This window comes from Colobus angolensis, unplaced genomic scaffold (genome assembly GCF_000951035.1).
Source record: "Colobus angolensis palliatus isolate OR3802 unplaced genomic scaffold, Cang.pa_1.0 Scaffold35, whole genome shotgun sequence".
Taxonomy (NCBI): domain Eukaryota; kingdom Metazoa; phylum Chordata; class Mammalia; order Primates; family Cercopithecidae; genus Colobus; species Colobus angolensis.
Genome location: NW_012116821.1, coordinates 9,646,665 through 9,664,481, shown reverse-complemented (window position 1 = coordinate 9,664,481; position 17,817 = coordinate 9,646,665). Strand labels below are relative to the sequence as shown.

The 17,817-nt window shown below is 44.6% G+C and overlaps 1 long non-coding RNA gene across 1 annotated transcript in view; it reads right to left on the bottom strand.

The window, feature by feature from the left end:
* LOC105519485 overlaps window positions 1–9,609 on the bottom strand; it is a 45,924-nt gene extending 36,315 nt beyond the window's left edge. Inside the window, exon 1 of the long non-coding RNA XR_001002977.1 lies at window positions 9,328–9,609. This is a non-coding gene — a long non-coding RNA (uncharacterized LOC105519485). The remainder of the gene's footprint in view (window positions 1–9,327) is intronic.
* Window positions 9,610–17,817: the final 8,208 nt, after the last annotated feature.

Below are 17,817 nucleotides of genomic sequence, written 5' to 3'. Positions count from 1 at the left end.
TTTTTTTTTTTTTTTTTTTCAATAGAGATGAAGGTCTTGCCATGTTGCTCAGGCTGGTCTCAAACTCCTAGGCTCAAGTGATCTTCCACCATGCCCGGCCTGGATTTTAATCTGCTGTTAATTTGATGAGATCATTTCACCACACTGTGCCTCATTTTCTTCATCAGCAGAATAGAGATGATTGGCTAGAGTGATGGTTCCCAAACTTGTCTGTTTTGGGGGATATTTTCTAAAAATACATAGTTCACTGGGCTCTGCTCCAAATTTGGTGAAACAGACTTTGGGAATGGAACCCAGGTAACTAGATTTTAAAATATATCAGGTCTTTCTGATGGGTGGCCACTTTGCTTTTCAAACTTCAATATGCCTACAAATCACGTGGGAAATCTGGTTAGGTGGCAGATTTTGATTTATCAGGTCTGAGTAGGATCTGAGGGTCTTCACTTTAACAAGCTCTCAGGTGATGCTGATGCTGTTGATCCATGAACTACAATTCGAGTAGCCAGGAATAAAGCATTTTTAAGTCTTTCAGCTAAATATTCTCCATCTGCATCAACTGCTAGTGAGTAATGTTATACAAGATAACCCTTAAAATTGTCCATGTTTAGTGTAACATGACCTAGCTAAGTTAAATTGTCATGATAGAGTATGGAATCATTATTTGTTTGTTTATTTATTCATTTATTTTAGAGATGGGGTCACACTATGTTGCCCAGACTGGTCTCAAACTTCTGGGCTGAAGCAATCCTCCTGCCTTGGGCTCCCAGAGTGTTGGGATTACAGGTGTGAGCCATCACACCCAGCCTATTTTCTTCATTTACAAATTGTAAGTGATATTTGCACAACTACAAAAAAGAATGAAATTATGTCCTTTACAGCAACACAGATACAACTGGAGTCCATCATCCTAAGCAAATGAATGCAGGAATAGAAAACCAAACACTGATGTCCTCACTTGTAAGTGGGAGCTAAACATTGGGTACTCATGGACACAAAGACGGCAACAATAGACACTGAGGACTACTAGTGGGAGAAGGAAGGGAGGCCACAACGGTTGAAAAACTAACCATTGGGTACTATGCTAACTACCTGGCTGATGGGATCAATCATACCCTAAACCTCAGCATCACATAATATACACATGTCTGTTACCAAAATGCCAGAGGTTCAGTCTAGGTCCTGCTGCTTGCCACACAAAAAGCCAATCACTGAGACAAAGAGTATTGCTGGGAAACAAGGCTTTAATTCGGTGCTACAGCCCAGGAGATGGGAGACCAGTCTCAAATCCATTTCCCCCACTGACTAAAATGGAGAATTTATATAGCAGGGAAGAAATGAAGCCGTGTGCAGGAAAATAGGAATTCAAGAGGGGTAAGGAAGCAGGTGGCCAGTTAGACAGTCATGATAGGTGAGGGGCTCTGGTGTCTCAATGTCCAGATACCAAGATCTGGTAAGTTTTAGTTCCTTGCCACTATCTGGGAGGGCTAATTGTTGGTTTCCTGAGAAAGAAACTCAGATAAGACAAATGTAACTTTCTGAAGTTTTAAGACTGGGAGAATCAATTTCTATGTTTATTCAAAGAAACTGGAAACATCAATTCTATGGGACAATTGGGCTGGTTTTAGTCCTCCACCCCCCTTTCTATTTATCACTCCTTGATATGGTTTGGCTGTGTTCCCACCTCTCATCTTGAATTCCCACATATTGTGGGAGGGACCCAGTGGGATATAATTAAACCATAAAGGCAAGTCTTTCCTGTGCTGATCTCATGATAGTGAATAAGTCTCATGAAATCCGATGGGTATATAAAGAGGATTTTCCCTGCATAAGTTCTCTTTCTTTGCCTGCTGCCATCCATATAAGACATGACTTGCTCCTCCTTGCCTTCTGCCATGATCATGAGGCCTCCCCAGTCATGTAGAACTGTAAGTCCACTAAGCCTCTTTCTTTTGTAAATTGCTCAGTCTCTGGTATGTTTCAGCTGCAGTGTGAGAACGGACTAATACAGAAAATTGGTACCGATAGAGTGGGGAGCTGTTGAAAAGATACCCAAAAATATGGAAGCGACTTTGAAAAAATATGGAAGCGACTTTGGCAGAGGTTGGCACAGTTTGGAGAAGACAGGAAAATATGGGAAAGTTTGAAACTCCCTAGAGACTTGTTGAATGGCTTTGACCAAAATGCTGATGATATGGACAATGAAATCCAGGCTGAGGTAGTCTCAGATGGAGATGAGGAACTTGTTGGGAATTGAAGCAAAGGTGACTCTTGTTATGTTTTAGCAAAGAGACTGGAGGCATTTTGCCCCTGCCCTAGAGATTTGTGGAACTTTAAACTTGAGAGAGATGATTTAGGGTACCTGACGGAAGAAATTTCTAAGCAGCAAAGTTTTCAAGAGGTGACTTGGGTACCGTTAAAGGCATTCGGTTTTATAAGGGAAGCAGAGCATAAAAGTTTGGAAAATTTGCAGCCTAACAATGTGATAGAAAAGAGAATTCCATTTCTGAGAAGAAAGTCAAGCCAGCTACAGAAATTTGCGTAAGTTACAAGGAGCCAAATGTTAATCTCCAAGGCAATGGGGAAAATGTCTCCAGGGCATGTTAGAGACCTTTGCAGCAGCCCCTCCCATCACAGACCTGGAGGTTTATGAGGAAAAAATGGTTTCACGGGCTGGGCCCAGGGTCTTTCTGCTGTGTGCATTCCAGGAACTTGGTGCCTGTGTCCCAGTTGCTCCAACCATGACTAAAAGGGGCCAAAGTACAGCTCAGGCCATGGCTTTGGAGGGTGCAAGCCCCAAGCCTTGGCAACTTCCACGTGGTGTTGAGCCTGCAAGTGCACAGAAGTCAAGAATAGAGGTTAGGGAATTTCTGCCTAGATTTCAGAAGATGTACGGAAATGTCTTGATTCCCAGGCAATAGTTTGCTGCAGAGTTGGGGCCCTTATGGAGACCCTCTGCTAGGGCAGTATAGAAGGGAAATGTGGGGTTAGAGTCCCCACACAGAGTCCCTACTGGGGCACTGCCTAGTGGAGCTGTGAGAAGAGGGCTACCATCCTCCAGACCCAAGAATGGTAGATCCACTGACAGTTTGCATCATGTGCTTGGAAAAGCTGCAGACACTCAATGCCAGCCCATGAAGGCAACAAGGAAGGAGGCTGTACCCCACAAAGCCCCAGGGGTGGAGCTGCCCAAGACCATGGGAACCCACCTCTTGCATCAGTATGACCTGGATGTGAGACATGGAGTCAAAGGAGATCATTTTGAAGCTTTAAGCTTCAACTGCCCCACTGGATTTCAGACATCTATGGGACTTGTAGCCCCTTTGTTTTGGCCAATTTCTCCCATTTGGAATGGCTTTACTTACCCAATGCCTGTACCCCTATTGTATCTAGGAAGTAACTAACTTGCTTTTGATTTTACAGGCTCATAAGTGGAAGGGACTTGCCTTGTCTCAGATGAGACTTTGGACTATGGACTTTGGAGTTAATGCTGAACTGAGTTAAGACTCTGGGGTAGTGCTAGAAAGACATGATTGGTTTTGAAATGTGAGGATGTGAGATTTGGGAGGGATCAGGTGCAGAATGATATGGTTTGGCTATGTCTCCACCCAAATCTCATTTGAATTCCCACATGTTGTGGAAGGGACCTGTGGGAAGTAACTGAATCATGGGGGCAAGTCTTTCCCGTGCTGTTCTTGTAATAGTGAATAAGCCTCATGAGATCTGATGGTTTTATAAAGAGGAATTCCCCTGTACAAGTTCTCTCTCTTTGCCTGCTGCTATCCATGTATGACATGACTTGCTCCTCCTTGCCTTCTGCCATGAGTGTGAGGCCTCCCAGCCATGTGGAACTGTAAGTCCATTAAACCTCTTTGTTTTGTAAATTGCCCGGTCTCAGGTATGTCTTTATCAGCAGCATGAAAACAGACCAGTACAGTTCTCCATCATGAGGAATCTGGTCACCAATCTTTTTGGCTGCTTCATACTGAGGAGGGACGTTGTGGGCAGCTTCATACCGTGGGTGAACACTTGACCACCCAGGAATCCAAGGTTAATATAATACTATAATTTTCTTCTGAAACACAATCTTTCTCCCCTGCCATTTCCCCCCCTCCACCAAAGACAAATCACTACAGGGCCATCTTTTATTGATACTACACAAACATTTTATAGCAAAAAAAAAAATTTATCCCAATATAGTCTCAGGTATTTTGCTATAGCAGAAAAGACAGACTCAGGCATTTTGCCTGCTCACCTCTTATCTTCAGGTGAAAGGTATCAGGCATCTCCACCCCCACAGTCCTGCTGGCAGCACCCTAGCATACTCAACAGACAGGAAGCAGGAACTTAGGAGTGGCTTCCAGGGAAGAGAGGTATCATGATGAGAAACACTTGTAGGGCCTGAGTTGGCCCAGGCATAAGAGGGAGGGAGAGAGCGTCAGGCAGGAGAACCAATGTCAACACGAGAAACAGAGGAAGGTGGGACGAGCCCCTGGAAGAGAAAGGGACGCCACGATACCGGGCTCACCTCTGCCATTGAAGAGCTGCTTGGTGACTCCTCATAGTCTGCAAAGCAACCTCCTCATAATCTATAGCTCACCAAGTCAGACTACCAATTTAGGACATAAACAAGGCTGAGGAATTTTATCTTTCTTCCCGCAATTTAGGCACTCAGTCTCCCCCACAGACTTGTGCCTCTCGTGACAGCCACACTTAAGGACAGCAGCAGGCAGCTAGAGGATCATTCCCTCTGGCTGCTGCCCCAGCTGTATTTACCTCTGGGCATAGTGACTATCTAAGATCTGGAACAACCTCTAAGAACAGGGAACAGCCTTGACGTCTGACAGAACATTACAGCTGGGGAAAGCTTGCTCCAGCAACTTGCCTCTCACTGAGTTCTCTTTGAACTCTTCATCACTTTTCCTGAAAAGGGAGGGAGCTGAGGAAAGGCATAGAAGTTGTTTGGGCTATTGAGGCCAGAGGAAAAGAGTTCCAGATTTAAATGATATCAATCCAGCTATAAACCACACGATCCGCTGAGTATCAACTGACATGCAGACACAAAAGTGAATGTTTGCTTAAACTAATGTGAGGGGAATGAAAATTATTCTGCTCTTACAGGAGCACTGCCTGGCTGAGCAGCCGGTCTGGGCCAGCCACACAGAGATTGGTAGAAGGACTCCGTCTACTCACAGCAAATGAACTTGGCTCCTTTCTTAGGGCCCTCCAGGATACAGGCTCCCCATTGTGCTTTGAGAATGAAGTTTGTGCTGAATGGGGAAGAGGGAATTTTACATTTGCTTACGTTAGAAGGCAGTATAGCCAATGAGAGCCAAATAACCCAAGAATTTTGGCACTAGAAGGGACTTTAGGCCATTTAATTCACACTCATCCTTTTAGACAGAGAAACTGAGAAAGAAGAAAGAAGAAAGAGATTTGTACAAATTCACTGGTAAATTCTCACAAAGTTGAGTCTAGAATCTAGCAGACACTCAGACCCATCCTCCTCCCTTTCCCTGCTGCTTGCATGGAAAACGTGGTGGTTTTCCTGGCTTGTTCTCTGAAAGCCCTTTGATTATCAGAGCTCACATTCACCTAGGCATATTTCCTCAACTCACCAGCTGGGGCTGAATGAGGCTCAAAGACCAGTGGGAAGAGAGTGCTTGCTGAAGGGTGCATGGTAGACTGAGAGAGAGGGACTATGAATTAGATTCATGACTTTACACTACCCACTTGAGAACTTCATTTTCAAATGTGCAGTAAGAAACAGACGCTCTTACTACACCCAACAAATCATTCAGCATATGTCAAGTCCAGTGAGGAGGGGAACAGGCGCAAACAAAACTCTTGAGGCATGCTTGGTTCTGCATCAGTAAGTCATGATCTCTCCATTAAAAAATCAGTCACCTCCTGTGGTTGGACACCAGTAGAGACTGAGGTCCCCACCCCGATTAGCTTGCTACCAAGTGAAGCTGTTGCAATAAATGCAAGTCTCAGCTCAGACCACATTTCGTCAATTGCAGGGATCTATGTTACATACCAGATTATACTAATCTTTAAAAACCTTGCTAAGAGGTTTTTGTGCTCTCTCCCTCTTGCACGCTCTCTCTCTCTCTCTCTCTCTCTTTCTCTCCTTGCAACCTCTGGCTCCCCCAAACAAAAAACAGCAGAAATGCCCAGGCAAGAGGGGGTTGCTGTCCTAGGCTCTGTCCTTTAAAGGGTCTCTTTCTGCCCTCTCCTAGGCACCCTCTTTCCACAGGTGATGAGTCACAGGGCCCAGGGAATGTGTCTGCACCTGTGACTCATCACCGGTGGAAGCCCATACCCCACCTAGACCACTCTTTGGTGCCCAGGATCCCAAGGGCCCTGAACCCACTTCAGGCCTCTTCAGGGGGTCTGAGTCCTGAGGTCATCTGTCTCACGGCTGTCCTCATCCCTGGGCCACCAGGCAGCCATTTATAAAGAATGGGCTATGCAGACTGGGGTGTCTTTAATATGGGATGAGGGATGGAGCTGGGAGCAGACAGAGAACGGAGACACTGGGACAAGCAGATGGAACTCTGAGTCCAATAATTCTATATCCAAACTTGATATTCTAGGTCCCTCTGAATATATATTTTTCAAAGCAAGAGGATAGAATATGTTCTATATCATGGTTTCTTGGCTGGATTTATAGCTTTTAGATATTTAAACATATGCTACGTGGGGGTCTCTATTTGCACTCTTGCCCCAGCCTGCAAATGTTGGAGACAGGTTTTTGGAGCAAACACAAAGACCGGTTTCCTTTGGTTAGGTGGTGGGGGGCAAGGGGAGACTGGTCTTATCCTTGGAGATGTCACACCAGTGGGCTCTAGACCCCTAGCACTACACAGATGGCATAACTATTGGGCTTGATCATTTTTATCCTTTATTCATACAAGGCAATTAGTCCTATTAGATTACTCCTAACCAAACAAAAAAATCTGCTGGTTTGCCAAATCAACAATTACTTTTAACACTTTTGTGTGCAAATAAAGGAAACTCAGTTGTTGACACAGACTAGAGTTGACTTGTTTGTGTTATCCACTAATTAATCAACCCTAAAGAGTAAAAGCAGATTAGGATTAATCGGTTTACACACATATTCCATTACTTATGCTACAGTATTTAAAAATAATGACCACAAGGCCAGGCATGGTGGCTCACGCCTGTAATCCCAGCACTTTGGGAGGCCGAGGTGGGCAGATCACTTGAGACTGGGAGTTTGAGACCAGCCTGACCAACATGGAGACACCTCATCTCTACTAATAATACAAAATTAGAGGGGCGTGGTGGCGCATGCCTGTAATCCCAGGTACTCAGGAGGCTGAGGCAGGTGAATCACTTGAACTCTGAAGGCAGAGGTTGAGATAAGCTGAGATGGCACCACGGCACTCCAGCCTGGGCAATAAGAGCAAAACTCCATCTCAAAAAAATAATAATAATAATAATAATAATAACAACCACAAATACAGCATAGCAGAGTCCCCCTTTTGTTCCTAAACTGGACACATCTGGTGGCTGTTGGCAGCCGCTCTCAGGATGAGGAATCTACGAGGCCCCAGAAACCCAGAACAAAGGCTCCTCTCCCCTCCAGAAAGGGCATGCCAGCCCCCAGGATGATGTATTTCACCATTTCAGACAATCCTTCTTTAACCCAATAAGCCACATCCCCCAGGCCTATGCCCCGGTTTGGGGTTCTAAGGTACTTACTGCACAACTTTTACATAAAATCATTCTTTTTTTCTGTGCCAGTGCGCCATATTAAGCAACTTCCCTTTACCTGCACTTACATTGCAGGACCTAAGAATTTTCTACCCACATCCACTTAGGGGCTTTCCATGGGCAGATTTGGCCATGACCCACCACATGCTGTTTTTGCAACTCTTTGCTGTGTTTACTCTTCATGCAAACTTGGGTTATTCCAATAATTGTTTTTCAGTAATTTGGAGAGTTATGGAAATGCAACATTGAGCCCAAAAGGCAAGATTAGAACTAAAACTTGTGACATTAAATATCCAAGAGTTCTATCCAAAATCTTCTAGAAAGTTAATGAGAACCCCAGGAAAATCAACTAGAAGAAAAATATTTACCATTTAGCATGAGACAGTTGCAGGTACAAATCTTAGTCTACAGAAACGTAGACAAGCTTATCAGTGGGTTCCATTCCAGTTCACCCAGGACACACAATACCACATTCAAGAATTCCCTAATGAATATACAGTTCTTACTTTCTCTGTGACCCAGCTCCCTCCCTGCAAGTCCCCAGAGACTGGGAACAGGGAATTTCAAGTGGAGCACCACATATTCTCCTAAATCTCTTGTATAAGTCAGAATCCTTCCTTCATACACAAGGGCTTTAAAAATTCAAAAGCCAGGAAAATGATCTTCTATATCTCTGACCCCTGTTGACCGCCCCTTCAGTAAGGCAATGAGGACAGACTAACCTTGCTCAAAAAAGCAAGAAGTACTATGGGAGGCCGAGGCTAGGGGATCACCTGAGGTCAGGGATTCGAGACCAGCCTGGTGAACACGGCAAAACCCTGTCTCTACTGAAAACACAAACATTAGCTTGGTGTGGTGGCACATGCCTGTTATCCCAGCTACTTGGGAGGCTGAGGCAAGAGAATCACTTGAACCTGGGAGATGGAGGTTGCAGTGAGTGGAGATTGCGCCACTGCACTCCAGCCTGGGCAACACAGCGAGGTTCTGTCTCAAAATAAATAAATAAACAAAAACAAAATAAAAAGAAGAGAAGTAGGTGAGAGGGTTAAGAAAGAAATACAGGAGGAAAAAACTATATAATACTTCAAAATTAATATCCAACCATAATACTAACAGAGTTTTGAATACATTTCCATATAGTCTGTTGATTTAAAAAACTTGCTTTAAAATATAGATATGATTACAAGCCTCCAACAGTTTCAATTCTCCACAAAGGAAGTATTAGAAAGATCCTCCTACATTTGGAAAATGAAGCGCTGGCACCACTGAGATATTTGTCTGGGAGACCTACTATTTGCATGGGCAGAGAAAACGTTCACATGGAATATTCAACCACAAAAGCATCAGATTCTGAGAACAAAACTAACAATTTCCCAAACACTTCCAAAACATAGCTCTGACCTCTACTCCATCAAAAATTCTGATTTAATTTTAGGAGATTCTGCTCTATTTCTTAAATCAAATGTCCCTATCTCTCTTGCACCGTGAATGCTCTGAATCGACCAGTAAGACAAAAGCAACATTAAAACCAACAGTGAGGGCAGTTTCAGCATCACCTTGCTCTCCTCCAAGACATCTCCTAGTTACCTTGCTCCTTTCTCCCTGCCAGATCTTGAGTTCTCTTTTCCAAAACAAGGCTTGAGGATCTCCTTCAAGAAGTCTTCCTCATGTCTCTTATCTTGTTCTAATCATCCCATGGCTAGTGTAAGTAGCACAGATCCCATCTGCATTCCAGTTTTATGTGGTCCTGTTGTTTCTTCCTGTCTTCCATTAGCCTATAAGCTCTATTGTACAAGGTCTACACACTCACATCCATTGTAGTACCCATAACCATGTTGCACAATATTCTGCATACAGAGGGAACTTAATAATTTTTGCAGTTTGACTTCTGGGTCTCTATACTGGCTCCTGGGTAATCATTTATCAGCAAACAAATTAGTTATCAGCGAAACAGCCATGGTTTCCAGAGTGAATCATTTGTATTTCCACTGCTGGAAAAAACAACACATACCACTTTCCTTGCAGAGAGGCATGCGGTCAGAACGTCACGGGCAGATCTCACCTGAGAGTTTTGACACTTGTAACCCTGACCTGGAAAGGTGAATTAAGTTTTATTTTGATTCACATGTTTTTCCAGGTTCCTTTAACCTAAATGCATAAAATCAGAGAATGTGATCACTATAATATTGGCAACAACAATGACAAAGTTATACACATACAGTCACTGGCTGAACACCCACCAGCACGATTGCTGGAAACCAAGCCGCACTATACCTGCCGAAGCATCCAGGACCACCTACTCATTGCAGGCTCAGCAGCCGTGCCCACCTTTGTCCATCCCAGGTATGGCTCCCCCAGGTGCCAGGCTACTTCTCTCTCTTCTAGAGGCTGCTGTTCCTGCCGACCCTCAGCACCTGCCTCCTAGCTCTAAGCCTGTGGGGCAGCCAGGACAGTCTTGCTTCTGGCCTCCCTTAGTCCCATACTTCCAGGTGAGTGGCTTTGCATGGCAGCCCAGCCCTGGGGAACTTTTCAAGGGAGTGGGCTTCTTTCCCTCCCTAACTCCCTTACCCCCACCCAACTCCACCCCATACTGACCTTTTACCATCACCAGTTGTTGCCTTGCCAGGTACTGGTGGAACACCTATATCTCTGCCTATCACAGGACTTGGACACACAGGCGTTGGAGTCAGATAGGCTGTGTTTCAATTTTGAACCCCCTACACCAATTGCTTCTCTTTTCTGAACCTCAATTTTGTCATCCACAAAATGGAGATGGTATAACAATACCTGCCTTATGGTGGTGTTGTGAAAATTAAGCAGTAATGTCACTCATAATGATAACAGCTGTACTGACCAAGGGACTTCTGCATGCTGGGTGCCATGCAATGTTTTGTACCTCTTCTTGAAGCCCAGCATAGCATCTAGCCCAGAACAAGTAGTCAGCAGCTTCCTTCCCCCTCTTCTTCTTTCTTTTCTTCTCCCTCCTTCATTCCCTAAATCAAATAGAACCTGGAGGTGCAGAATCTGGTCCCTTGTGGGGGCTTTTTCCTCTCTGCAGCATCTTCCCTTCTTCTACGGGCCATCTGAGAGAACCCAGACCCCTACCCCCAGACTCCCCACCCACCAGAAACAGGAGACTTTTCACTCTCCTGTCCAAGTCCCCCACCCAACAGGGTAGCTCCATTTCTGTTTCCAGCCAGGTTTCCAAGCTCCAACCCCATGTTGGGGCTCTGCACCTGGTGTTCTGTTGCTCCGGGGAACACAGATGGCCAATAGTTAGAGACGAGGCCAGCTCTGTGTTCTCCTGGACCACAGAATGTGCCCCTGAGAGTCCTTTCCTTCCACTTCAGCACACACGCAGGCCATTTGTGCCAGGAATGCTGCAAAACACTGACTGGACACAGATAATCAATGCTTAAGCATAATGGTCTCCAATGGAGCAGGAGAAGGTCAGGAACCAGCGGGGCATAGCCATCCCCCCATCCTAGGGGAGACAGTCAAGAGGAAGGGCCCCTGGGGAAAGAGGGAGCTGCACCTTGCATCAATGGAGGGGGTGAGTGGAACACCAAGATTTGCTGAACTTCAGGGGCCATCCTATTTTGGGCTAGCCTCTGAAGAACCTTTAGTAGATTTTGCCGCACTTGACCCTGGCTCTGGTACACATGCCTCCATTGTCTCAGCAAGGCTGCTGAGCTCTCCCTTTCCCTCTGTTCCATTCTTGCTTACATAAGGCCCTGAACAGCATTTCTGAGTATTTTTTCATATGCACCAAATCTCATCCACAACACACTTCAGTAGTCATAGACACTTTAAATCCTACTGTTAAAATCCATTTCCTTGCTTCTATGCCATTCCATTCCTTCCACCCTCTCCCAGTTGTTCTCAAAGGAAACCATGCACCAAACATGATGAGGGAGTAAGAGCCTCCCTCATCAGTTCTTACTCCAAGTCTCCAGGGCCATGTGACTGCCTATGATCCAGTCTCCTATAGAGTCAATATAGAATTCAAACACTTGATCAACAGACCACAGAAACTGTGGCCTCCACTTTCTACCTTCTTGTCCTGGGCAGGGCTAGGCCTGGTCACTTTCAGGATACTGAGACTCTCTTCTGCCTTCCACAGTAAAAAAAGGGACCACCCACAGCAGAGGCAAAGGCTTCAAGAACGTGCCCTGATGGACAGTACTTACCTCCCTCTGGCCAGGAGGACGGAAGCAGCAGAAACTCTCACTACCTAATAAGAGGAGAAACAAAGTTGAATGTCTCCAGAAGGTTTGAAGTCAGAGAAATCATACGAATAAACAGACACTAAGCTCTGGTGCAGTCCAAGTGATTTATGTTCACTGTATCTTTACAATAATCCTGGGGGTTAAGTACTGTTACTATCCACTTCCAGAGTAGACAAGTAAATAGCAGACAAGTAAATGGAGGCTCACAATGGCTCTATAACTGTCCCATGGTCACACAGGCCAAAGCACAGAGGAAAATGACAGATGCATCCCTTCCCTTCTGCTTTAGGAAGGGTGGTCCCCAGGGCCTCATCTGGAAGACAGAAAAAAGATAAAAGAGAGCTGGACTACTCAGCATAATAAAATGATGGAGGGTTGCCAAATTGGTCCTAGCACTTGAAGAAAGAGGATGGTTATTGAAGAGAGAAGGGACTTTCCAGCAAAAAAGGAAGGAGGTTTTGGTACTTAAAAACTTAAAACAACCTGTTAGAAATTTGTAAGAGCTTGTCTAGTGTGACTTGGCATGTTTTTGTGCTGCGTTAAGTAGAACTGTAATTTTCTTCTACTACCCCAAATCTTCGGTGAAAGTCAGCCAGATGTGCCAACACTACCCACCATAACATTTGTGAATAGATGTAGGTATTGCTTGGATAACAAAAGAAGGGGGCAAACTCCAGCACGGAGGAAGCAGTGTGGAGAGAGGACAGTGGCTTTGATGAGCAAACACTGGGCCCAAGACCACCCTGGGCAACAGAGAATTGGGTCTGAGCAGGAATGGGAGGGAAGGCAGGCTCTGCAAATGTGAAGGCCCTGGAGAATCTGAAAATGCTGAGAGGAAGGACGATTCCCCATGTAATTTCAGATGGAGGCTTGAGCCATTTGATGTGGATATTAAAGAAAGTGTGACTTCCAGAAGGCTGAAGGTTTGGAACCCTTTGTTATACCTCTTGCAATTCTAACAACAACCCGTGAGATAAAATTTATTTTCCCCTTTGTACAGATGAGAAAGCCCAAGTCATTTAAGAGGTGGATGTAGCCTGGAACCAAAAGACAGGGCCATGACAGATCACATCTGTCCAATCTGCTCTGAGAAAAGTTCTCCTGTGGAGCACTTCGCCCTGCCGGCAAGCTCCGCCCACTCCTGCACAGAACTGCTCAGAAGTCCTTCTTCGTGCTGAATTTTGTATTCCACCCTATCCCCCATGTCACCGCAATCTAAACCTTTTCCTTAAGGACTTCAATGTTAGGAGTCCTGGCTCTGACTCAGACAGCCTAGTTGAGTGACCTTCACATGACTGGGACTCAGTTTCCTTGTCTATAAAAATGGGTAATACCAACATCTATTTCATAAGAGTGTTGTAAGGATTAAACAGAAAAAAAAAATGCGAAGCACCTAACATATTGTTAGTTTTCAAAAAATATTAATTCTATTACTGTTATTGTTTTTCCTTGACTTAATGTCCTGTGTACTTTTAGTTTCCCTCAATGCTAACATCCAGTACAAAATCAGAACATTGATACTGGTGCAACCCACATATTTCATCGGTTTTACATGCTCTCATTTGTGTGTGTGTGTGTGTGTGTGTGCGCGCCTGTATCATTTTATTGCCTGTGTAGATGTGTGTGACCACCACCACAATCACGATACAGAATGGTTCTATCAGCACAGAGGTCCTTGTGCTTCCTCACCTCCTTTCTTGCCCCTCCTTTATCCTTGCCCCCCAGGGGGTGTCCCCAGGAGGTGTCTCAGAGAAATCTCAGACATGTTTTCCCACTCAAGCCTGCTTGAAATTGTTGCTTCCTGCAAGCCACCAGGGAGGCCTGGGGCTGCCCCTTTGTCATCAGTCTCCTAAATGCCTATGTTCTCCTGCCCAGGATACCACCTCCACGTTCCCCTGAAGCCAAGACACATCAGGCATGCCAAATGGAGCTACAGTGTGCGTCATTTATACAGGATATTCTGTAAGAAATGGGGAGACTGTCCATTCTCCAGCTCTATGTCGCATTTGGCCACGAGTCCCAAAGCAGATTGCATCTGCCCAAACCATATGCCCCCTACCCATTCTGACTGCAGTTTCCTTGTCTTCGAAGGTCAGATCTAAACCCTGGGACTGGGCTGGGTTTAGCAAGACAGTGTCTTTCCTCCTAATCTCTAAACCTGTGTCCCCCTGGGGCCTCTGTTCAAAGCTTCTTCTTCTTTGTTTTTTTTTTTTTTTTTGAGATGGAGTCTCGCTCTGTCACCCAGGCTGGAGCGCAGTGGTGCGATCTTGTTCAAAGCTTCTACAGCACAATTCTGGTTTTCCCGGGTATAGATGCACAACGGGTTCGCCATACATAAGCTCATCAGATAGACCAAGCTACATTGCAGGATCACAGTTTAGGCTTGGCTTGGGTGGCTGACTCCTCTCAGGATAAATTTGACAGCATTAAAAACAGATGAAATAGCCAACCTAAGCTCAGGAAGGCAGTCCTCAGGTTCGTAGGCTCATAATTTAATTCAAAATAAAAGTTTTACTGAGTCTAGCTTTGGTCAAAAATATTTGATTGTCTAAAGAAGGTAATTACCCTCTCTTATTCACCTAGCATCTAATATAAGATGTGTTCATGGTAATTAACCTGTATCTCAGTATTTAAATTACAGAATAGCAAAGGGGAAATGTGACTTGGCTAGAGGAGGATTAACGTCATCCAAAGATAGATAGACTCAAACCTCTTTGCAGGAGAGAATAGCAGGTTTTAGGAAGTACAAGAAGAGTTGCATCATGTTAGGCAAAAGCATAATGTTGCTATTGTCTTTACTGGGAAGTTAAACATGGTTAAAAAGTGTGTGTGAATGCCAAGTTTACAAGGAATACACTGTGGTGGCTTTGTACCATGACAACTGAGCTTAACAGAAACTATGTTTCCAAGAATTCCCTTCACTGTGTAGTTCTAGGTTATGGTTGGCCACAAGACACATTTTGCATCAGACTTGGAAGGTGGGCATGGAGTAGTGGCCATATTTCCTATGCCCTGAATGTAGCAACAGGGCAGCAGGTGCTGTGGCAGCTGGCAAACATCATCGCTGACGTGGTGTGTGTGCCCAGACCCACAGCTCCTCCAGCTCCTTCCAGATCTCCTCCATCTGTTTCTCTGAGTCCTGGGCCAAGTGCAAGTGCAGCTCCATAGCAAAGGGCTCCAGCTTCTCCAGCAGGTCATGCAGAATTGAGGCTGGAGTGGATGGGAGAGAGATACATGGGTTCCAGTTAGTCTGTCTTCGTGGTTTCTAATTGTCTTCATGGGTTCCATTCCGTCTTTGTGGTGTCGTGTTTGTCCCTGTTCTTATCCACACCCAGCTCCCATTCCAACTGTGTGTTTGTCTGACCCATAGGACTTCAGGTCAACAGTACACACCAGAGGGGGAATGATGGGCATAGACGGCCTCCCCCCAGCTCCCTTATGGCAAAGCTAGGACTCTGCCATCCATTATTCTGTATCACTTACATTGGTTCTACATCTTTGATCAAACCCTGACTGATACAGAATTATGTATTGATTACTTCTCAGAGGCACTATAACCAGCTGAATTTGATATTTGTTGATTGAACAGAAGATCAAGTTTTAACTGCATATTGATTGAAGGGGTGAATGATGAGTAAGAAATTAAAATAACCTTTGGAGGTGGACAGAAATACGTATTCTCTGACCTGAAAAACAAGTCCTAGGTGACTTTGACCTTCAATTCTTACACTCAAATATCCTGCCTATTCTTCAAATAGGAAGCATCTTTGTAAATGTCTAAGCATTTATTTATTCAACCAACTATGCATTGCTTTCCTCTCTGTCCTATGTATTACTCTACAACTGGACTCCAACACATACTGTGTATGGTTCCAGAAAATCGCTGAGACATTTTCCTTCCTCCCTCCAGAGGCTTGATCCCAATCTCCTTTCACTTTTATTTTACTCAAACTCCAGACTCTAAGTTCTGAAGACCTGACTCAAATCCCTGCCTTTGGGCTCTCTGGATTTCACATCTACTCATATACACCCTGGTATTTGATCCTCTGTCCTCCTTGTGGACTCTGGCTTTGCTTGATCCTTCAGACCCTGTCACCTCCCCTGATCTTGGCTGGAGCTTGCAGCCCCAGCTCCTACCAAAGTCGCCGTCTGCGTTTGACTACCTGGATGGTGCTTTCCAGTGAGGAGAATAGGTGACATCCAGACACCACTCCCTAGAGCCCGCAACCTGGTGGGGGAAGTGAGTTATACACAGAATACAAAATATGCATCAAAGAAGTTTGGAAAAAAGCATAATCCCTTTAACCCAACCCAAGGTCATCAGGAGAGTCTTCCTGGATTAGGTGACCTTTGGAGGGACTGGTAAAAATTTAACATAACCCCAGCTATATATAACCCCAGGAGAAGAGTTGGGAAGGTAGGAGGGGGAAATGCTAGGGATAATGGAAAAAGCCAAAGAATTGGAGCATGAGGTCTTGCAAAGACAAAATTCAGTTAAATCATTAAAAGAGTGCAGAGAAAACATTAGGAAATACAGACAAATTTCTATTTCCTGTCCAAAAAGAAGCAGGGAAACTATAACCACCACAAATAAGCCTCCAGTTTATCCATGACTTAAAACTCATCATTCACAAACTGCTTGCTGGGGTGACAAACATCTGAATAATGAATGAGAGGATGAGAGGAAAAACTGGATGATCATGAAATGTTAGTAAGTTGCCCCGAAATTAAGAGCGTACCATTTCCACAAGGCTGGGAGAGAAGTCCCAACTCTGAGGCTTTGGCAGCTCAGGGAAGCAGAGCACCTCTCTGGGACTCCACGAGTGCTCTTGGCGACTGAGCTGTGAACATTGCCCAAGAATGCATTTTTGAAAGTCATAAATAACACAAATAACTTCTCGAGGTAAACACACAGGGAAAAAATGACTGAAGATATGTCTGTTACAGATATACATGCTGCCACATCTTTTTGACAGATTATGGCATTGGCGATTCTTCTAATAAAAAATTCAATTTGAAAGGCCACCAGCAAAATCACTGTTCCCTGTAAAAGACAATTCTAACTACATTTCTACAAGGCAAGTATAGGCTTCTTAGGATTCTCTGGACAGGAGGATGGAACAAACCTGAAATATTTTGGGTTGTTCATTTGTTTTTGAGATGGAGTCTTGCTCTGTCACCCAGGCTGGAGTGCAGTGGCACGATCTCGGCTTACTGTAACCTCCGCCTTCCAGGTTCAAGTGACTCTCCTGCCTCAGCCTCCCAAGTAGCTGGGATTACAGGCATGTGTCGCTATGCTTGGCTAATTTTTGTATTTTTAGTAGAGACAGGGTTTTGCCATGTTGGCCAGGCTGGTCTCGAACTCCTGACCTCAGGTGATCCACCTGCCTCATCCTCCCAAATTGCTGGGATTACAGATGTGAGCCACCATGCCCAGCCCTCAAACCTGAAATATTCTAAAGCTCATCTAACAGATATTAGCTAGCCAATACAATTAGAATATATTCCACATGTCCTCATTATTTAAACAAACTCCAATTGGAAAATTTCTCATTCATAGTACTAAAACAGTTCCTCTTGGATTCATCAGGTTAATTAAGTGAACCCTGAGGTGAACTGTGTCTAGACTTATTGTAGACCTATCCAAATTACTGTGATCTACTGCAGGACAGCCAAATCCTGATGCCATGAAATATAATACTGTACCTCTGAATGGAGCAAAGTAGAAAGCCTCGGAAAAGCGGGGAACACAAGAATATTTCTGGGGTATAACCTGTATAAAGGCAGGATCCAAATAGTTCAGTCTCAAGATGGTAGTCAAGGAATACAGCCTGACACAAGAAGGAAT